We start from the raw sequence: 23,601 nt of genomic DNA, 5'->3' as shown, positions 1-23,601 counted from the left end.
GGGTGCAGGCAGGATTTTGTGTGCACTGGGTTCTGGGGCAAGGCAGAGGCTCCATGGAAATCTGGGTCGGACCTAACTGCAGTTCTTAGAGGATTTCCTGGGAAAACAGAGGGTGACTGTGGCTTGTGGGGGAAGGACATTGGAAGAAAAGCTCTCGGGAATATTCATCAGCATGTGTTCCTTTGGAGGTGGCCATTTTGGAAAAGTCTGGCCCCACCCATCAGCACTGAGAAACCCCAGGCCAAGCAATGATTGGGATGGGATCACAGCCCTACCCATCAGTAAACAGGTTGCCTAAACACCCCCCAGGCACACAGCACCTCTAATCTCATCCAGAGACAAAGCTCCACCCACCAGAGAGATAGGAATCTGCCCCATCTACCAGTGGGAAGTTCCTCCCATCAGGAAGCCTACAGCAAGCCTCAGTACCAACTTCAGCCACAAGGGGGGCAGACACCAGAAGTAAGAGAAGCTACAACTCGATGGTCTTCAAAAAGGAGACCACACCAAAAACCTAAAAAAAATTGAAAAGGCAGAGAACTATAACTCTAATAAGGGAGCAAGAAAAAAAACCCAGAAAAACAGCTAAGTGATCTGGAGATTATTGGCTTCCAGGAAAAAGACTTTAGATTGATGATGCTGAAGATGATGCAAGACACTGGAAAAAATAAATTAAATTGAAAAAAGTAGATAAACAGCAAGGTCCTACAGTATAGCAATATCATGGAATAAATCACAATTAACAAGAATATGAAAAAGAGTATATATATAATTTACATATAAAATTGAATTACTTTGCTGTATAACATGAACTAACACAACACTGTAAGCTATACATCAATTAAATAAATAATAAAATTATTTTTGCTTGTATTTCTATTCCTTGAGGATAAACATTGTTCATTCATTCCTTCAAAAACCATTTATTAGGATTTATTCAGAAAGATATTTTAAAAACCAGGTTGGTAACATTTGCACAGATTCTAAAAGGAAATTGTGGGCCCTGCAAAGACACTCGGAGAGTTATGCTGCTTCTTTAAATATGACTACTTTCAGAGTTCCCATCATGGGTCAGTGGAAACGAATCTGACTAGCATCCATAGGACACAGGTTCCATCCCTGGCCTTGCTCAGTGGATTAAGGACGCAGTGTTGCCATGAGCTGTGGTATAGGTCATAGACATGGCTCAGATCCCATGTGGCTGTGACTGTGGTGTAGCCTGGCAGCCATAGCTCCAATTCAATCCCTACCCTGGGAACCTCTGTATGCTGTGAGTGTGTCTCTAAAAAGACAAAAGACAAAAAAAAAAAAAAAAAAAAAAAAAAGACTACTTTCATTTTTTTAATGAAACAATGTTTCTCATTCAAACATATTGTTTTTCTTTTTCTTAATATAGGTATACCACTGTCAATATTTATGCACTGACTGCATGAACATGGCCATTTTGGGGGGTTGTCAGGCAAATGGAACCAAGATTATTGTTGAATAGTCCAGAGATAACTAGGCAAGAGCAAGAAAACAATGGGAGGAACTCTAATATCTCACAGGTATGAAACTTAAACTAAAACAATTATAAGTACTGGAAAAGAACTGAAAAGAAGGATATATTAAGTGTCTACTTGTACCAATAAACAAAACAGACATGGTTTTATTTTTTACTTTCTATCTTTTTAGGGTCACACCCGAGGCATATGGAAGTTCCCAGACCAGGGGTCAGATTGGAGCTATAGCTGCTGGCCTTTGCCACAGCCACATCAATGCTGGATCCTTAACCCACTGTATTTGCAGATATATCAATAGAAATTATGCAATCTGAAGAACATAGAAGAAAAACAAAAGAGAAAAAAACAGGGTCTAAAAAATATGAGACATCATTAAATGCACCACCATAATGAGAGTATCAGTGAGGAAGAAAAAAAAATTTCAAAAATTAATGGCTAAAAATTTTCAAACTTTGATAAAAACATTAACCTACACATCAAGAAAGCTCAACAAACTCCAAGATGAACACAAAGAGATACATATCTAGACACATCATAGGCAAAATGTTAAAAGACAAAGAGAAAATCTTGAAAATAGATAGAAGAAAATTGATTGTCATGTATCAGGCAACACCAATGAGATTAACAGTTGACTTCTTATCATGAACAGTGGAGACCATCAAACAATGGAATGATATATTTGAAGTTCTAAAAAAAATGTCAAGAGAAAAAGACTTCTTAATCAAATATCTTATGATTAAAAAACTATCTTTCAAAATTGAAGATGAGGTAGAAAATTCTCATATGAACAAAACCTAAGTATTTTGGTGCTACTAAATATGCCTTACAAGAAATACCAAGGAGAAAGTAAAATTGAAGAAGACTGTCAAATACTATTGTTTCTGGTTTCAGCTTTTCTAAAGGTGAGGCCAGCCCAGATCGGAGTGACTTCATGCAAAATGGTGGAGGAAAAATCTATCAGAGTTGGTCCCTTCACCAATGCAATGGATATGCTGGAAAGAGTTGCTTTAATAAACTATTTTGGAACTCTGAAACCTGACTGGATACTTATACTAACCAGAAGATTGCTTATTTCAGTAAATTAAAAAAAAAAAAAGATACAGTGAACAAGATTATGCTAATGATATTTAAATGAAATTTAAAATACAGCAAACTATATTACCAAAATTGACTCCAAAAGCAATAGAAAACTTGAATAGACTGATGGTTATTTAAGAAATTAAATGAATACGCAAATATCTCTCAAAAAGCACCATGTATTACAAATGAAGTTTACCAAACTTTTAAAAAGGGAGATAACCTTCTTTCATATAAACTTTCAAAAGAAGAGAAAAAGGTGATAAGAACACTCAATTTGTTTTATGAGTCTAATAAAACATTGATACCTAAACTAGACAAGAATGGTACAGGAAAAGAAAATTATGGACATATCTCTTCAAGAAATCTAGATTCCAAAGTCCTAAAAATAATTGGAAAACTGAATACAGATGTTCATAAAAAAATAAATTGTGTAATTTGGATTTATACAAGAAAGCATGATTTCACATCATCAATTAACTTACACCATTAATAGAATTTATAAACCATGTTATTGGCTTCCAATTTAATATATACTAAAAAGCTTCTACCAAGAAAAGTTCAACTTTGTTGCAACAAATACATTAAATAATACCTTTTAATATTTGAAATTTTTATTATTTTAATTGTAAAATATATTCAACATAAAATTTAACATCTTAGCTGTATTTAAATGTAAAGTTCAACAGTGTTAAACACATTTACACTTTGTGCAATCAATCTCCAGAACCCTTTCATCTCTCAAAAATGAAACTCTTTTTATATTTTTGTCTTTTGTCCATTTAGGGCCAAACTCACAGGCTATGGAGGTTCCCAGGCTAGAGGTCTAATGGGAGCTACAGCTGCCAGCCCACACCACAGCCACAGAAACATGGGATCTGAGCCATGTCTGCAACCTACACCACAGTTCATGGCAACACCGGATCCTTAACCCACTGAGCAAGGTCAGGGATTGAACCCAAGTCCTCATGGATACTAGTCATATTTGTTAACCACTGAGCCACAACAGGAACTCCAAAATTGTAACTCTTTATTACACAAGTCTCCACTTCCCACTCCTCTCTCTCTCAGGCCCTGGCAATCACCATTCTACTTTCTGTCTTTATAAATCTGACTATACTAAAGCACTTCATATAAGTACTATGGAATTATACAATATTTGTCTTTTTGTAACTGGCTTATTTCCCACAGCATAATGTCATTAAGGTTTATTTATGTTTTAGCATATGTCAGAATTCCTTTTTAAGGTTGAATATTATTCCATTGTATGCACATAAAACATTTTGTTTTTCTATTCATCTGCTGATGGACACTTGGGTTGCTTTAACCTTTTGGCTATTGTGAATAACACAGCTAGGAATATGGGTGTACAAATATCTCTTTGAGACCTGGCTTTTAATTCTTCTGGATATATACTCAGAAGTAAAACTTCTGGGTTATATGGTAATCCTATGTTCAGTTTTTAGAGTAACCATAATATTGTTTTCCTCAATGGCTGTACAAGTCTATATTTCCATCAACAATGCACAAGAGTTCCAATATCTCTGCATTCTCATCAACATTTGCTATTTTCTGCTTTTTTAATAGTAGCCTTCCTAATGGGTGTGAGATGGTAACTCATTGTGGTTTTTAATTGCATTCTCCTAATGATATCCATGTTGAATATCTTTTCACGTGTTGTTTGGCCATTTATAAATCTTTCAAATTCTATTCGATGATGTCTATTCAAGAAATGTCTATTCCAAGTTCTTTGTTCATTTTCAATCAGGTCGTTTTGTGTTATTGTGAGTTTTAGGAATTCTTTAAATACTCTGGATATCAGATACCCTGTTATCAGATACATGATTTGCAAATGTTTTTCCCATTAGGTTTCTATTACACTGTTGATTGTGTTTTTTGATGCACAGTTTTCAATTTTGGTGTAGTCCATGTAACTACTATTACTTTTGTACCTGCACTGTTGATGTCATTTTAAAAATATATTTAGGGCCACACCCACAGCATATGGAAGTTCCCAGGTTGGAATCTAATCAGAGATACACCTGTTGGCTTATGCCACACCCAGAGGAATGTGGGATCTGAGCTGTGTCTGCAACTTACAACACAGCTCGCAGCAATACCAAATCCTTAACCTATGGAGTGAGGCTAGGGATCAAACCCGCATCCTCATGGATACTAGTTGGGTTCTCAACCCATTGAGCCACAATGGGAACATTGTAAATTTCTTGCATTGTTCAAGAAGTGGCAAAAGTTTTAATTTAAGATAGACCTTAGCAAACAAGGTACATATTGTCATTTATTGTTCTCTGACAACCACTAAATGAATAATAAAAGAACAAATGACTCAAAAGCTGAGAAGAGGGAGTTCCCATAGTGGTGCAGTGGCTAACGAATCTGACTAGGAACCATGAGGTTGCAGGTTCGATCCCTGGCCTTGCTCAGTGGGTTAAGGATCCAGCGTTGCCATGAACTGTGGTGTAGGTTGCAGACATGGCTCGGATCCCGCATTGCTGTGGCTCTGGCATAGGCTGGTGGCTACAGCTCTGATTAGACCCCTAGCCTGGGAACCTCCATATGCCGCAGGTGCAGCCCTAGAAGAGGCAAAAAGACAAAAAAAAAAAAAAGCTGAGAGGGAAAAAAGCAAAAATTAAAAAAAAAATTTGCTAATCCAAAAAAGGGCAAGGAAGGAAAATAAAAGAACAAAGAAATAGAATGAATAAATAGAAAATAAATAAAAGGATGGTAGATTTAAACTCAATTAAATTACTAAGGATATGTTTTATATATAAATGGATGAAAACAGCAATCAAAAGATAAAAACTGGGAGATAGGAGTGAGATGGTGGAGCAGAAGGAATAGAGCTCATCTTCTCTCATAAAAGCAACTAAATTACAACCAAATGCTGAACAATCTTCAACAAAATAGACTGGAAACTATCAAAAAAGATATCCTACTCCAGAGGACGAAAAAGGGGCAACATCAAGATGGCAGGAGGGGCAGTCTCATGATATAAACAATCCCATACCCAACGGGTAGGTGGCCCACAGACTGGAAGTAACTATATTGCAGAGGATTATCCATTGGAGTAAGAGTTCTGAGCCCCATATAATGTTCACATGCCTGAGGATATGGCATTGGGAAGAGGAGCCCCCATAGCATTTGGCATTGAGGGTCAGTGGTGCTTATGCAAAGGAGCTCCACAGGACTGGGGAAATGGAGAGTCCATTCTTGAAAGATTCACACAGGCTTTCATCTGCATGGGGTCCTAGGGCAAAGCAGAGACACCACAGGAATCTGGGTCAGACCTGCCTGAGGTTCTTGGAGGATCTTCTGGGAAAACAGGGGGTGACTGTGGCTCGTTATGAGGGAAAGACATTGGAGCCAAAGGTCACAGGAACAATCAGCAGCATGAACTCCTCTAGAGGTGGCGATTTTTAAAAAATCTGGTCCCACCAATCAGGGCTGAGAAGCCCCACAGCAAACAAAAAATCAGGTGGTAACAGGATGCCTAAAGACCCCTCAGGCACACAGCTGCCTCTAATCACACCCAGAGGCAAAGCCACACCCACCAGAGGGATATGAATCAGTTCCACCTACAAGTGGGCAGGCACTAGGCCCTCCCATCAAGAAGCCTGCAGCAAGGCCCCATACCAACTTCAGCCACAAGGGGGGCAGACATCAGAAGCAAGAGAGGTTACAACACTATTGTCTGTAAAAAGGACACCACACCAAAAATCACACAAAATGAAAAGACAGAGAACTACAACTCAGATAAGGGAACATGAAAAAAAAAAAAAAACAGCTAAGTGATCAGGAGATTACCAACCTCTATGAAAAAGACTTTAGACTAATGATAGCAAAGGTGATTTAAGAACTTGGAAATAAAGTGGAGGCAAAGTTTGATAAATTATAAGAAACACTGAGCAAAGAAATAGAAGATGTAAAGATTAAGCAAGCAGAGATGCAAAACACAATAACTGAAATAAAAAATTCACTAGAGGAGTTCCCATCATGGCACAGCAGAAATGAATCCCCCTAGGAACCATGAGGTTTTGGGTTTGATCCCTGGCCTCGTTCAGTGGGTAAAGGATCCAGCGTTGCCATGAGCTCTGGTGTAGGTTGCAGAAGCGGTTCAGCTCTGGCATTGCTGTGGCTCCAATTATGCCTGGGAACCTCTATATACCACAGGTGCAGCCCTAAAAAGTCAAAAAAAAAATTAATAGAAGGAACCAACAGCAGAACACAGGAAGCAGAAGAACAAATAAGCAAGGTGGAAGACAGACTGGTGGAAATCCCTGATGCAGAACAGAAAAAAAAAAAAGATTGACAAGAAATAAAGACAGTCTAAGAGAACTCTGGGACAATATTAAACACACCAATATAGGTATTATAGGGGTACCAGAGGAGAGGAGAGAGAGAAAGGGCCAGAGAAAATATTTGAAGAGATAATAGCTGAAAACTTCCCAAACATGGGAAAGCAATCATTCACTAAAATCCAGGAAGCACAACAAGTACCATATAAAATACACACAAGGAGGAACACCCCGAGGCACATATTAATCAAACTGACCAAAATCAAATACAAAAGAAAACACTGAAAGCAGCTAGGGAAAAGAAACAAATAATATACAAGAGAAACCTGATAAGGTCATTGGCTGATTTTATGGCAGAAACCCTGCAGGCCAGAAGGGAGTGGCACAATATACTTAAAGTGATGAAAGGAAAATTTAAAAACACCTAGAAGCAAATGACAATGAAGAAGACCCAATAATCCAAAACCTATGGGATGCAGCAAAACAGTTCTAAGAGGGAAGTTTATAGCAATAAAACCTGCCTCAGGAAACAACAAAAAAATCTCAAATAAACAACCTAACCTTTACACCTAAAGCAATTTGAGAAAAAATAACAGACAAGACCTAAAGTTAGCAGAAGGAAAGAAATCATAATGATCAGAGCAGAAATCAATGAAACAGAAACAAAGAAAACCATAGAAAAGATCAATGAAACTAAAAGCTGATTCTTTGAAAAGATCAACAAAATTCATAAACCCTTAGCCAGACTCAACAAGAAAAAAAGGGCTCAAATCGATAAAATTAGAAATGGAGTTCCCATCGTGGCTCAGCAGTTAATGAACCCAACTAGCATCCATGAGGACGTGGGTTCAATCCCTGGCCTCACTCAGTGGGTTAAGGATCCAGCATTGCTATGGCTGTGGTGTAGGCCAGTAGCTACATCTCCGATTGGACCCCTAGCCTGGGAACCTCCATATGCCATGGGTGTGGCCCTAAAAATACAAAAAAATAAAATAAAATAAAAAATAAAACAAATTTAGAAATGAAAAAGGAGCAGTTACAATGGACATTGCAAAAATACAAAGGATCATGAAAGACTACTACAAGCAACTATATGCCAATAAAATGGACAACCCAAAGAAAAGGGACAAATTCTTAGAAAAGTACAATCTTCAAGACTAAACTAAGATGAAATAGAAAAGATGAACAGGGAGTTCCCGTCGTGGCGCAGTGGTTGACGAATCCGACTAGGAACCATGAGGTTGCGGGTTCGGTCCCTGCCCTTGCTCAGTGGGTTAACGATCTGGCGTTGCCCTGAGCTGTGGTGTAGGTTGCAGACGCGGCTCGGATCCCAAGTTGCTGTGGCTCTGGCGTAGGCTGGTAGCTCCAGCTCCGATTTGACCCCTAGCCTGGGAACCTCCATATGCCTCGGGAACGGCCCAAAGAAATAGCAAAAAGACCAAAAAAAAAAAAAAAAAAGAAAAGAAAAGATGAACTGAACAATCACAAGTACTGAAATTTAAAGTGTGATTTTAAAACTTCCAACAAACAAAAGTCCAGGACCAGTTGGCTTCACAGGAGAATTCTATCAAAAATTTAGAGAAGAGATAACACCTATCCTTCTGAAACTATTCCAAAAAATAGCAGAGGAAGGGACACTCCCACATTCTATGAAGCCACCATCACCCTGATACCAAAACCAGAAAAAGACACCACAAAGAAAGAAAATTATAGGCCAATATCACTGATGAACATAGATGCAAATGTCCTGAACAAAATACTCGGTAAACAAATCCAGCAATATATTAAAAGGATTGTACACTGTTATCCAGTGGTATTCATCCCAGGGATGTAAATCAATTGGTGTGATACACCGCATTAACAAACTGAAGAATAAAAACTATATGATCCTCTCAATAGATGCAGAAAAAGCTTTTGATAAAATCTGACACCCATTTCTGATAAAAGCCTTCCAGAAAGTAGGCAGAGAGGGATCCTACCTCAACATAATAAAGGCCATATATGACAAACCCACAGCTAACATCATTCTCAATTGGTGAAAAGCTGAAAGAATTCCCACTAAGATCAGAAACAAGACAAGAATGTCCATTCTCACCACTACTATCCAACATAATTTTGGAAGTCCTAGACATGGCAATCACAGAAGAAAAAGAAATAAAAGGAATCCAAATTGGAAAGGAAGAAGTAAAACCATCACTATTTGAAGATGACATGATACTATACCTAGAAAATCCTAAAGATGCCACCAGAAAACTGTTAAAGCTCATTAATGAATTTGGTAAAGTTGTAGGATACAAAGCTAATACACATAAATTGACTGTTTCTATATATTAACAATGAAATATCAGAAAGAGAAATTAGGGAAACAATCCCATTTACCACTACATCAAATAAATAAATAAATAAATAAATAAACCCTAGAATAAACCTACCTGAAGAGACAAAAGACCTATACTCTGAAAACTGTAAGATGCTGATGAAAGAAATCAAAGATTACACAAACAGATGGAAAGAAACACCATGCTCTTAGATTGCAGGAATCAATATTGTTAAAATGACTGTACCACCCAAAGCAACAAACAGATTCAGTGCAATCCCTATCAAATTACGAATGGCATTCTTCACAGAACTGGAACAAAAAAAAATTTTTAATTTGTATGGAAACACAAAAGACCCAGGATAGTGATAGCCATACTGAGAAAGAAAAAATGGAGCTGGAGGAATCAGGTTCCCTGACTTTGGGCTATACTACAAAGCAACAGTCATCCAAACAGTAAGGTGCTGGCACAAAAACAGAAATACAGATTAGTGGAACAGGCTAGAAGCCCAGAATTAAACCCATACACCTACAGTCTATTAATCTGTAACAAAGAAGGCAAAAATATACAATGGTGAAAAGACAGTCCCTTCAATAAGTGGTGCTGGGAAAATTGGACAGCTACATGTAAAAGAATGAAATTAGACCACTCCCTAACACCATACACAAAAATAAATTCAAAATGGATTAAAGACCTAAATATAAGACCAGATACTATAAAACTCCTAGCGGAAAACATAGGCTGAATGCTCTCTGACATAAACCACAGCAATATCTTCTCAGATCCACATCCTATAGTAATGACAATAAAAATAAAAATAAACAAATGGGACCTAACTAAACTTAAAAGTTTTTTCACAGCAAAGGAAATCCTAAACAAAATGAAAAGAAAACCCACAGAAAGAGAAAATATTTGGAAAGGAAGTGACTGACAAGGGTTAATCTCCAAAAGTTATAAACACCTCCTTAAGCTCAATGCCAAAAAAACAACCCCCCCCCACCAAAAAATAGGCAGAAGGTCTAAACAGACAATTCTCCAAAGAAGACATACAGATGGCCAAAAAACACATGAAAAAATGTTCAACATCACTAATTATTAGAGAAATGCAAGTCCAAACTGTTATGTGGTGCCACCTTACAGCAGCCAGAATGGCCATCATCAACAAGTCTACAAATAATAAATGCTGGAGAGGGTGTGAAGAAAAGGGAACCCTATTACGCTGTTGGTGGGAATGTAAATTGGTGCAACCATTCTGGAAAACAAAATGGAGATTTCTCAAAAAATTAGAAAATATAATTACCATATGATCCAGCAATCCCAGCATCTATCCAGAGAAAACCGTGACTCCAAAAGATACATGTATCCCAATGTTTATTGCAGTACTATATACAATAGCCAAGACATGGAAGCAACCTAAATGTCCATTGACAGAGGACTGGATAAAGAAGAGGTGGTACATATACACAAAATATTAAAAGGAAATATTAAAAGGAAAGAAATAATAGCACTTGCAGCAACATGGATGGACTTAGAAATTATCATGCTAAGTGAAATTAGACAGTGAAACACAAACATCATATACTATCACCTGTATGTGGAATCTTAAAAAAGGATACAATGAACTAATTTGCAGAACAGAAATTGTCCCACAGACTTTGAAAAACTTATGGTTACCAAAGGAGAAAGATTGTGGAGGGTGGGGGTTTGGGATGGAAATGTAAAATTAGGTTGTGGTGATAATTATACAACTATAAATACAATAAAATTCATTGAGTTTTAAAAAGACACTAAAAAAGCAGATATTTTTTAAAAGGCCAATTATAATATGTTTAAACAAAAACAAACACAAAAATATAACATTGAGATAGATTGAGAGAAAAAGAAGGAAAAAGACCTAAGATGCAAGTACTAAGCCAAAGAAAGCATTTATATTTTTGAATCACAGCTGCCTTTTATTGAACACTTTCTCTGTGCCAGGCTTGTGCCACCCTTACCGGTCTCATCTCCAGCATCCCAGAAGGTAGGAACCATCATTATCTCCATTTTACAGGCAGGACGCCAATGCTCCCAGGGTCATGGCACTCAAGGTCATGGCACTCATGGTCATGGCACTGGTGAAAGGTGGTGCTGCACCTGACCTCCACTCCTCTTCTAATACAGACCACTCCCTAACACATATATGGTATAGTGATATGCTCTAATGGTCAGGGGAATACTTGCTGCCTTTATATATCATACCACAAAAGATGCATAAGGACACTCAGGAATCTAAACATAGGATTGGTTAGTTACAAGGTAAAATCTACTGCTCATCTGTGACTGAGATGGCCAGTGTTATAAAGGAGCTCTTTGGACAGAGTTCTAAAAGTTAATTACAATGCTTAGGACAAACAGCGCCATGTCCCCTAGGGGTAGGTAGCACTTATAGCTAATACTGAAAGGACTTCTTCTATCTTACAAAAAACTTTTTTTTTCTACAATTGAAAAATGCAACCTTTAGGACAACAGGGAAAGAACATTTGACATGAAACTTTCTGGATGGCTAAGAAAAATCATTCGGAATAAACAGGAGAAAGGTCCATCTGATGTTGAACTCAAAAGACCAAACAGTTCTTAGTAACCTCCTGTAAGTACTTAAAGTGAAGGAGAAGCATATCCATTCCCAAATCTACCCTTTCATATGGGCCAGCGAGGCCCAATAATCCATATATATATAATCCAGGGGAGGAGGTACTGATATTATTTTCAAGAGGTGAAATGTCCATGGATATGAAGTAAAGCAATGGGGTCTAAATCATGAACCACTTACAACAAAAATATGTAAAATCTTCAGGAGGTAAGGAAATATATCTGAATTCTAAGGAAAATATATTACTAAAGTTTAAAGAGAAAATTTCATGTGATGAAAAGGTAAATAGGAAGATGAAAAATCTCTAAAAATGTATGCACCTAAGAGCATATTTGAAAATATACAAAGCAAAAGTTAATAGAAGTGAAAGAAGAAATACACAAATCCGCAAATATACTTGGAAATTTTAACAGGCCTCTTTCAAGAACTAATAGAATAAGGAGACAAAGACTCAGTAAGAAAATAAAAGCTTTGAAATGTATAATTAACCACATAGACAATATTTATAGGACAGCACACTGAGCCACTGCACAATGTGCACAATTTTCAAATGCAGGTGGAACACCAAAATAGACTATAAGTTGAGTTATAAAGCAAGCCTCAGCACATTTCAAAGGATTGAAATAATATGTAAGTACCTCTTAAACTTTAGTCAGCATAAATATCAACCATGATCTTGACAAAATGTAGATTCTGAATTTTCAACAAGACCCCAAATGATACTGATGTTATTAAGCTCGTGAACCACGTTTTGAATACTAAGAATATAAAATATATTCACTGAACAGAGTTAATTTAAACTAAACATGAATTTTACAAAAGATCATCAGAAAATCTCTAGAGAGTTGGAAGTTAAGCACTCACTTTTTAATAGCCCATGGATCAGAAAAGAGATCACAACGAATGTTAGGAAATATTTTAAATTGAATAATAGCCAAAAATATACTACATATAAAACCTTGTAGGAAACAGCTAAAGCAGTGCTTAGAGAGAAATTTTAAATGTTAAGCATATGTATTACAAAAAAAGAGAGAGTTTGAAAATAAATTATGAAAGCTTCTAATTTTGGAAACTAGAAAAAGAATAGGAAATCAACCTAAATAATATAGAAAATAGGCAATAAAAAGCAGAGATTAATAAAATGGAAAGCCAACATGTAATAGAGAATTATTTTGTAAAAGTCTATGTTTCTTTGAAAAGATTATTAAAATCAAGAAATCCAAAGAAAGAGTGATGGAAAAAAGAGAGACAAAATTATGAATTTCAAGAATTCTATAGATACTGTTACATAAAGATAAGAGGAAATTAGGAATGACTTTACAGCAAAAATTTGATAGCTATAAAACAGACAAATGTTGCACAAACATAAGTTAACAAAATTGAAATAAGAACAAATTGTTTGAATAGTTCCATATGTATAAAAGAAATTCCATTTGTAATTTTTAAATTTTCTCCAGAGAAAATCCCAGGTTAAAATGTTTTCACTCTTGAATTCTTCTAAATGCATAACAAAATATTACCAGTTTTTCCAAAAATTCTTTTTTTTTTTTTTTTGTTTGTCTTTTTGCCTTTTCGAGCTTCCCAGGCTGGGGTCGAATTGGAGCTGTAGCTGCCGGGCGACACCAGAGCCACAGCAACGCCAGATCCAAGCCAAGTCTGTGACCTACACCAGAGCTCACAGCAACGCCAGATCCTTAACCCACTGAGCAAGGCCAGAGATTGAACCCGCAACCTCATGGTTCCTAGTCAGATTCGTTAACCACTGTGCCACGACAGGAACTCCCCAAAAAATTCTTTAAGGTCATAAAAATATGAGAGAACCTTCCAACTCATTTTATGGGTCAGCATAATTTTGATACCAAAACCAGAAGAGGACAAGATAGGAAAAGTATAGCCCACTACCATTCATGAAACTAAATAATAATTCTGTGTAAAATAATAGCAAATTGAATATAGGGGTATGTAAAAAGGATAATCAAGACTCACTGGGCCCGTTTTAGGAATGCAAATATATTAGTTATCAATTGCTGCATTGTGAATTACCTCAGGACTTAATGGCTGAACAAAAAATATTTATTACCTCATAGTATGGATTTGAGAGTTGCTCAGATGGTTCTCAGGGTTTCTCATGAAGTTGAAGTCAAGCTATCAGCTGAGGCTGCAGTCATCTGGAGGTTTGATGGAGACCAGATAATCTGCTTTGAAGATGGCTTACTTACATGGTTGTTGGCAGTAGGCCTCAGTTCTTTGCCATGTGGGAAAGGACACAAAAAGCCACATATTTTATGACTTCATTTTTATAGAATTTCTAGAAATAACAAAATTACACAGACAGAAAGCATTTTAGAGGTTGCCTAGAGTCAGAAATAAGACTAGGAATGAACTGCAAGGGGAAAAATGGAAACATTTGGGGTGAGAGTTTGTTATAGTGGTTGCATAGCAGTGTACATTTCCTAAAACTCATCAAACTGTACATTTAAAACTGATGATTTTAAGTAAATTGTGCTTCACTGAATTTGTTAAAATAGCAACCAAATAATTCACTACACTAACAAAAATAATGAGAATTATGTTTCTCAATAAATGCAGAAAAAGGATTTGATAAAAGGAAACACCTATAAATGACACAATCTTAGCAGATTAGGAATAAAAGAGAACCTCCTTAACCTGATAAAGAGGTTATTTCAAAAAGAAGGAGAAGGAGAGAAGAAAAGGAGGAGGAAGAAAAAGCAAAATTTTAAAAGGCTAGCATCAAATGTTGTGGAGGATACAGAACATTTGGAACTCATATATTACTAGTGGTAATGGAAAACAGCACTACCAGTATGATAAATGGTTTTGAAGTTTCTTACAAAGTTAAACATAGACTTAATCCATTACCCAGCAGTTCCTGTCCTAGGTATTATCCCAACAGAAACTAAAATTTGGGTTCACAAAAGGACTTGAATGAAAATATTTACAGAAGTTTTATTTATAACACCCTCAAACTATAAACAGCTTAAATGTTCATCAAATAGAAGAATAAATACAAATTTATGGCATTTATGGTAAAATGAAAATACTTTGCTGAGCAAGTAAGTCAAATACAAAAGATGTGCTCTAAAATTTCATGTAAGTGAAACGTGAGAACAGACAAAACTAAAACCATGACAGAAATCATAACAATGATTGTCTATATGCTGTATGTAGTGACCAAAGGGGGGCAAGATAAAATTTGGGGGGATTTAAAAAATGTTTTAAATCTTGCAGTTCCTATTGCAACTCAGTGGATTAAGAACCTGACACAGTATCCATGAGGAAGCAGGTTTGATCCCTGTTCTCGCTCAGTGGGTTAAGGATCTTGTGTTGCTGCAAGCTGTGATGTAGGTCAGATGCGGCTCGGATCTGGCATTGCTGTGACTGTGGCACAGGCCAGCAGTTGCAGCTCTGATGTGACCCCTACCCCAGGAACTTGTACATGCTGCAAGTGTAACCAAAAGAAAAAAGAAAAAAAATGTTTTAAATCTTGATTAGGGTACTGGATATATGAGTATATTAAAATTCATTTAATTATATATGACATATGCATTTTTCTCTATACAAATTTTACTTTGATTTAAAACACTTTAAAAACTACAAACATGTGCTACATTCTCAGTCATAAACAATAGTAAATTATTTTACTTGATCATTATTGGTTATTATTTTTAATTGGCCTCTGAGTTTACGATAGCTGATATTAATAACTTTTACAGGCTAAAGGATTTTTTTTTAAGTCATTCTGATTTTTGAATATGTGGGGGACTCCACAAACATCTGTTTTTGAAATTCTACTCATAGGTGAAATATTTAATGCTTTCCCACTGATTTCAGAAATAAATCAAGAATGTCCACTAGCATCACCTTTATTCAGTTTTACACTGGAGATCCTAGAAAATGCAATAAACCAAGAAAAACAAATAAAAATAAATAGTATAAAAGAAGAAAAAAACTAAAATTGTACTTATAGAAACATGATTGAATATATAGGAAATAAAAAAGCATTTACATAAAAACTATTATAATTATTAATGAAATTTAACAAATTGCTGGACATAAAAATCAAAAACATAAAATATATTTCTACATACCAATAACACATTTAGAAAATAAATTAAAGAAGTAATAACACTTACAAATAAAAACATCAAATTCACAAGAATAAATCTAATAATAGTTGTGTATGATCTCTGTGTTGGGAACTATAACACTTCTGAGAGGAATTTAAAACATGTGTAAACGGAGTCAATATTTAAAAAAAAAACAAAATAATCAATGTTTCTAACCACCATATCAACAAGCCCAAGAAGAAAAAAACACATGATGACATCAACTGGTGCAAAAACAAATGTTTGACAAAATCTGTTTCCTGTTTGTAATAAAAACACTGAACAAACTAGGAATAAAGGGGACTTTTCCGATTGTTGACAAAAAGCATCTATGAAAACCTGTCATATTTAACTTTGAAAGACTGAATGCTTTCTCCCTAAATTCAAGAACAAGACAAGAGTATCTATTCTTACCACCCTTGTTCAACAAAGTACTGGAAGGCCTAGCCAACACAATAAGGCAATACAAAAAAATAAAAGGCACACAAATTGGAAAGGAAGAAATAAAACCGTCCCTATTTCCAGATGACATATTATCTATGTAGAAAATTCCAAGGAGGAGTTCCCATCGTGGCGCAGTGGTTAACAAATCCGACTAGCAACAATGAGGTTGCAGGTTCGATTCCCTGCCCTTGCTCAGTGGGTTAACAATCTGGCGTTGCTGTGAGCTGTAGTGTAGGTCACAGACGAGGCTCGGATCCTGCGTTGCTGTGGCTCTGGCGTAGGCCGGTGGCTACAGCTCCGATTCGACCCCTGGCCTGGGAACCTCCATATGCCGTGAGAGAGGCCCAAGAAATAGCAAAAAGACAAAAAAAAAAAAAGACAAAAAAAAGAAAATTCCAAGGAATCTAAAACCAATAACAAAAACAAACAAAAAAAAACTCCTAAATGAATAAGTGATCCAGGAACAAGGCCACAGAAAACAAGATGAAAACACAAAAAGCAATTTTATTTCTAGACACCAGAAATGAACAAGTGGAAAATGAAATTAAAAACACAGTATCAATTACAATCACTCAGAAAGAAAGTATAATAAATTGAAGCTTAAATATTCCCTATCAAAACACAACATTGAGTGAGCAAAAATGCAAGCCAAGAAAATGATCAAGATTATGGAATGAGGACATGAAGCTGACATCCTCCCACAAATACATCAAATATACATCTACATGTGGAACAATTCATACAGAAAATCTACTGAACTCTAGCAAAAGACCTCAAACTTCTGATAGAGCAAGAAAATCTCCATGTAACTGGATAGGACAAAAAAGCAAAGAAAGCAAGAAAGGAATTGGAATAGGACCTGAGCCCCTGGTAGGGAGCTGAGAAAGGAGAAAATTTCCTACAGTCAGAGACGTCCCCCCACAAGTGAGGAGATGGGATGGGACAGAGGGGGAGCTTTAGAGCCTCAGTAGAGAATGAAGCAACTGGTCTGCAGCAGCCACATTGGAGACAGACCTGCACAGTCAGTGCCACTGCCCTGCATTTCCCAGCCTGAGATGCCTGTCCTCTGCTATAGGTGGAAGCTGGGTGCTAAAGCCTGGGCTTTGGAGATCAGATTTGGGGGGATAACTGGGATCAGCTACTTGGAAAGAGCCTGAAGGAATTGGAGTCTAGGGCAACCATATTTGAGGGTGTACACAGAGGAAGCCTGGGCCACCTTGGAGGCCAGGAACCACTGACTGGGGGTGGGTGTGGGAGGGGTGGGTCCTGCCATTACAGCCTGTTCTCTGTGTGTGCTCTCAGGCAGCATGACACTGCCTACACCACCTCCAGGAAAAAAGATAAATTCAAAGTTCTAAAAGGAAAAAACCTCAACCTAGGATACTCTACCCAGCAAAATTATATTTAGAATAGAAGCACAGATAAAGAATATCTCAGACAAGTAAAAATTAAAAGAATATAGCAATACTAAACTATACTAAAGTAAACATTGAAAGGTCTTCTCAAAATAGAAAACAAATATGAATCTATAGGAAAGAAAAAAGTCATAAGTGGAAAGTAAATCACTTATACAAACCAGTACATATATTAAAAAAAAAAAAAAACTTCTGTAAAAGTGATAAGCACAATCAACAGCAAAATGATGAAAATGAAGATATAAAACAGGACATCAAAATCATAAAATGTGAAGGAGGAGTGTAAGAAAATGTAGCTTTTTTTTTCCTAGAATGTGTTTGAAATTATATGACTACCTGTATAAGGCAAGTAGACATAGGAAGGGGTTAAAATACTTGAAAAACAGGGTAACCACAAAATCAAAAACACAAAATAAATTCACAAAAAACAAAAATAAGAAAACATAAGTGTAATACAAGAGAAAATCATCAAACCACAAAAGGAAAACAAAAAGAAAAAGAAAGGGACAAAGAATAAATATAAAACCAATGGAAAAATAAAGTTTAAAATGGCAATAAATACATATCTATCGATAATTACCTTAAATGCCAACAGACTAAATACTCCAATTAAAAAAAAAACAGTGGCAGATTGGATTTAAAAAAAAAGAGCCTACAGGAGTTCCCGCTATGATGCAAAGGGATTGGTGGCATCTCTCGAGCACAGGAACATGTGTTTGATCCCTAACCTGACACCATGGGTTAAACATCTGGTATTGCTGCAGTTGTAGTGTAGGTTGCAACTGTGGCTCAGAACTGATCCATGGCCCAGGAACTCCATATGCCATGGGGTGGCCAAAAAATAGAAAACAAACAAACAAACAAACAAGAGCCTATAATATGCTGCCTTCTAGAGACCCACTTTAGGGCAAAGGATACACACAGACTCAAAGTAAGAAGATGGGAAAATGTATTTCACGCAAATGGAAATGACAAGAAAACAGGGATTGCAATACATGTATCACACAAAACAGACTATAAAGAAAGATTTAAAAGGACACTATATAATGACAAAAGGATCAATATAAAGAAGAGGATTTTATACTCATCAACATATATGCACATACTACAGAAGCACTCAAATACATAAAATAAATACTAACAGAATCAAAGGGAGAAATTGATGGAAACACAATGGTAGATTTAACATCCCACTCACATCACTGGACAGATCTTTTAGACAAAAAAAAAAAAAAAATCAGTAAGGCAACAGAGATCCTAAATGACACAATAGAACAGTTAGACTTTGTTGATATTTTCAGGTTACATCCAAAAGAACAGAATACACATTCTTGTCAAGTGCACATATAACACTCTCTAGGATTGACCTCAGATTAGGGCACCAAACAAGCCTCAACAAATTTAAGAGTATAGAGTTTATCCCAAGCATCTTTCCTGACCACCATGACATAAAACTAGAAATCAACTACAAAAAAAGAAAGGAGAAAAAAATGATTACATGGACACACTAAACATGAAACTAAAAAACCACTGGGTCAATGACAAAATCAAAGACGAAATTTAAAAATACCTTGAGACAAATGACCATGAAAATACAACCATTCAAAATCTATGGGATGCTGCAAAAGCAGTTCTCAGAAGGAAGTTCATAGTGATACACATCTTCCTCAAGAAACAAGAAAAATCTCAATTAAACAATCTAACCTACCACCTAAAAGAATTAGAAAAAGAAGAACAAACAAAACCTAAAGTCAGCAGAAGGAAGGAAATAAAGATCAGAGAGGAAATAAATAGAGATTAAAAAACAATAGAAAAATCAATAAAACCAAGAGTTGGTTTTTCAAAAGGGTAAACAAGATTGCCAAACTATCCAGGCTCACCAAGAAGAAAAGAGAGAGAACGCAAATAAACAAAATAAGAAATAAATAGGAGACATAACAACCAACATCACAGAAATACGAAAAATTATAAGGGAACATTATGAACAATTATACGCCTACAAATTTGACAACCTAGAAAAAAATGGACAGGTTTATAGAAACATACAGCCAACCAAAACTTAATCAGGAAGAAATAGATAATTTGACAGATTGATCACTAGAAGTGAAATAGAATCTCTAATTTAAAACTCCCTACAGAGAGTTCCCTTGTGGTGGAGTAGGTTAAAGATCCAGCATTGTCACTGCAGTGGCTTGGGTCACTACTGTGGCACAGGTTTGACTGTACTGGGAACTTCCACATGCAATGTGTACAGAAAAAACAAACAAACAAACAAACAAAAACTCTGTACAGAGTCCAGGCCCAGATGGCTTCAGAGGTGAATTCTACCAAACATACACAGAATACACTGATTATACCAACCCTTCTCAAATTATTCCAAAAAAACTGAAGAGGAGGGAACACTCCCAAAAACATTCCATGAATCCACCATCACACCAATACCAAAACTAGACAAAGACATCACCAAAAAAGAAAATTACAGGCCAATATCTTTGATGAATATAGATGCAAAAATTCTCAACAAAATATTAGCAAACCAAATCCAACAACACATAAAATATATCATACACCACAACCAATTGGGATTCATCTCAAGTTCACAAGGATGATACAACATACACAAATCAATCAATGTGATACACTACATCAATAAAAGAAAAGACAAAAACAATATGATCATCTCAATAGATGCAGAAAAAGCATTTGACAAAATTCAAATTCCATTCAAATTTTATCATTCATGATAAAAACTCTTACCAAAGTGGGTGTAGTAGAAACATATCTCAACATAATAAAAGCTTTCTATGACAAACCCACAGAAATACATTACTCAATGGTAAAAAACTGCCTTCCTACTAAAATCTTGAACAAGACAAATATGTCCACTCTCACCTTTTCTATTCAACATAGTACTGGAAGTCTTAGCCACAGCAATCAGACAAGAAGAAGTATCCAAATTGCAAAGGGAAGAGGCAAAATTGTCATGATATACAGATGACATGATATTATATATAGAAAATGCTAAAGACCCCCACAAAAACTACTAGAACTGATAAATGAATTTAGCAAGGTAGCAAGATACAAGATTAACATACAGAAATCAGTTGCACTCCTTTACACTCACAATAAAATATCAGAAATGGAATGTAAAAAACCAGTATCTTTTAAATTCCACTGTCCAAAATAAAATACTTAGGAATAAACCTGAGCAAGGATGTGAAAGACTTATACACTGAAAACTATAAAACATTAATAAAGGAAACTGAAGATGACTTAAATAAATGGAAAGATACATCTCATGCTCCTTGATTGGAAGAATAAATGTTGTTAAAATGGCCATACTACCCAAAACAATCTACAGATTTAATGTGATCCCTATCAAATTACCTATGACATTTTTCACAGAACTAGAATAAATAATCCTAAAATTTATAGAGAACCATAAAAGACCCAGAATTGCCAAAGAAATCCTGAGGAAAAACAAAGCAGGAGGCATAAACCTCCCAGAGTTCAGACAATACTACAAAACCACAGTAATCAAAATAGCATGATATTGCCAAGAACAAATATATGGATCAATGGAAGAGAATAGAGAGCCCAGAAATAACCCACATACCTATGGTCAATAATCTTCAACAAAAGAGGCAAGAATATACAGTGGGAAAAAGTCTCTTCAGCAAGTGATACTGGGAAAGTTGGACAGCTGCTTGTAAATCAATGAAGTTAGAACACACCCTCTCACCATACACAAAAATAAACTCAAAATTGCTTAAAGACTTAAGCTTAAGACATAATACCATAAAATTCCCAGAAGAGATCATAGGCAAAACATTTTCTGACATAAATTGTACCAATTTTTTCTTAGGTCAGTTTCCCAAGGCAACAGAAATACAAGCAAAAATAAACAAATGGGACCTAATCAAACTTAAAAGCTTTTGTACAGCAAAGGAAACCATAAATAAAACAAAAAGACAACATATAGAATAGAAGAAAATATTTGCAAACTATGTGACTGACAAGGGATTAATACTCAAAATATACAAACAGTTCATACAGCTCAACAACAAAAAAACCAAACAACCCAATCGACAAACGGGCAGAAGACCTAAATGGACATTTTCCAGAGATGACATACAGGTGGTCAACAAGAACATGAAAAGTATTCAACAGCACTAACCATTAGAGAAACGGAAATCAAAAATACAATGAGGAGGAGTTCCTGTTCTGGCTCAGCGGAAACGAATCCGACTAGGAACCATGAGGTTGCGGTTCAATCCCTGGCCTCTCTCAGTGGGTTGAGGATCCAGCGTTACCGTGAGCTGTGGTGTAGGTCGCAGATGCAGCTCAGATCCTGTGTTGCTGTGGCTCTGGTGTAGGCCAGTGGCTATGGCTCCGATTGTTCCCCTAGCCTGGGAACCTCCATATGCCGTGGGTGCGGCCCTAAAAAAGGACAAAAGACAAAAAAAAAAAAAAAATACAATGAGGAGTTCCGCTTGTGACTCAGTGGTTTGAGAACCTGACATAGTGCATGTCTTACAGCTACAGCTGCCGGCCTCATTTAGTGGGTTAAGGATCTGGTGTTGCCACAGGCTGTAGGTCACAGATGTGGCTCAGATCCAGTGTTGCTGTGGCTATAGCATAGTCTGGCAGCTGCAGCTCTGATTCAACCCCCTAGCCTGGGAACTTCCATGTGCTGCAGGTGTTAAATAAAATAAAACAACAACATTAAAAAATTAAAGTCCAAAGATTAAAAAAATAATAATAATTTTTAAAAATCTACAATGAGGCATCACCTCGCACTGGTGGAATTGCCATCACTAAAAAGTCTACAAATAACAAATGCTGGAGAGGATGTGGAGAAAAGGGAACCCTCCTAAACTCTTGGTAGGAATGTAAGTTGGTACAGCCACTATGGAAAACAGAATGGAGGTTCCTCAGAAAACTAAGGATAGAGTTGCCATACAGCCCAGTAATCCTGCTCCTGGGCATATATCCAAACAAAACTATAACTCAAAAAGATAATGCACCCCAATGTTCATAGCAGCACTATTCACAATAACCAAGACATAGAAATAACCTAAATGTCCATCAGCAAATGAATGGATACAGAAGAAATGGTACGTATATACAATGGGGCATTACTCAGCCATTTAAAAAAGAATGAAATAATGCCATTTGCAGCAACATGGATGGGACCTAGAGTTTATCACACTAAGTGAAGTTAAGTCAGACAAAGACAAATAACATATGATGTTACTTATATGTGGAATCTAAAATATGATACAAATGAACATATCCAAGACAAGGAAAACAGACTTGTGGTTGCCAAGGAGGAGGGGTTTGGGTGAGGGACGGATTGGGAGGTTTGCAGTCAGCAGATGTACGTTATTATACACAGAGGGGATAAACGACAAGGTCCCACTGATAGCACAGAGAACTCTATTCAATGTCCTATGATAAACCATAAGGAAAAAGAATATTTTAAAAAGAGAGTGTGTGTGTGTGTGTGTGTGTGTGTGTGTGTGTGTGTGTGTGTATAGATAAATATATCTGAATCACTTTGCTGTACAGCAGAAATTAACAAAACATTGTGGAATCTAATACATGGCACAAATGAACCTATCTACAGAAAAGAAACAAATTCATGGAGACTTGTGCTTGCCAAGGGGGAGGGAGTGGGATTAGTAGATGCAAACTATTGCATTTGGAGAGGATAAGCAATGAGGTCCTGCTGTACAGCACAGGGAATTATATCCAATCACTTGGGACAGAACAT

General features: G+C 36.3%; 1 long non-coding RNA gene across 4 annotated transcripts in view; it reads right to left on the bottom strand.

The window, feature by feature from the left end:
- LOC102164222 (uncharacterized) overlaps window positions 1-23,601 on the bottom strand; it is a 99,706-nt gene that overhangs the window by 41,803 nt on the left and 34,302 nt on the right. For all 4 annotated transcript variants that reach the window (XR_014837275.1, XR_014837276.1, XR_001304559.3 and 1 more), the window contains exon 3: window positions 13,920-14,084. This is a non-coding gene — a long non-coding RNA (uncharacterized LOC102164222). The remainder of the gene's footprint in view (window positions 1-13,919; window positions 14,085-23,601) is intronic.

The sequence above is a fragment of the Sus scrofa genome, chromosome 2 (assembly GCF_054392235.1).
Source record: "Sus scrofa isolate SSC_HxYL_T2T_F1_AM1 chromosome 2, Sscrofa_HxYL_maternal_Yorkshire_Landrace_v2.0, whole genome shotgun sequence".
In the NCBI taxonomy this organism is placed as follows: Eukaryota; Metazoa; Chordata; class Mammalia; order Artiodactyla; family Suidae; genus Sus; species Sus scrofa.
Note: the sequence above shows the minus strand (reverse complement) of the source record. Positions and strands in the feature narration are given on the sequence as shown.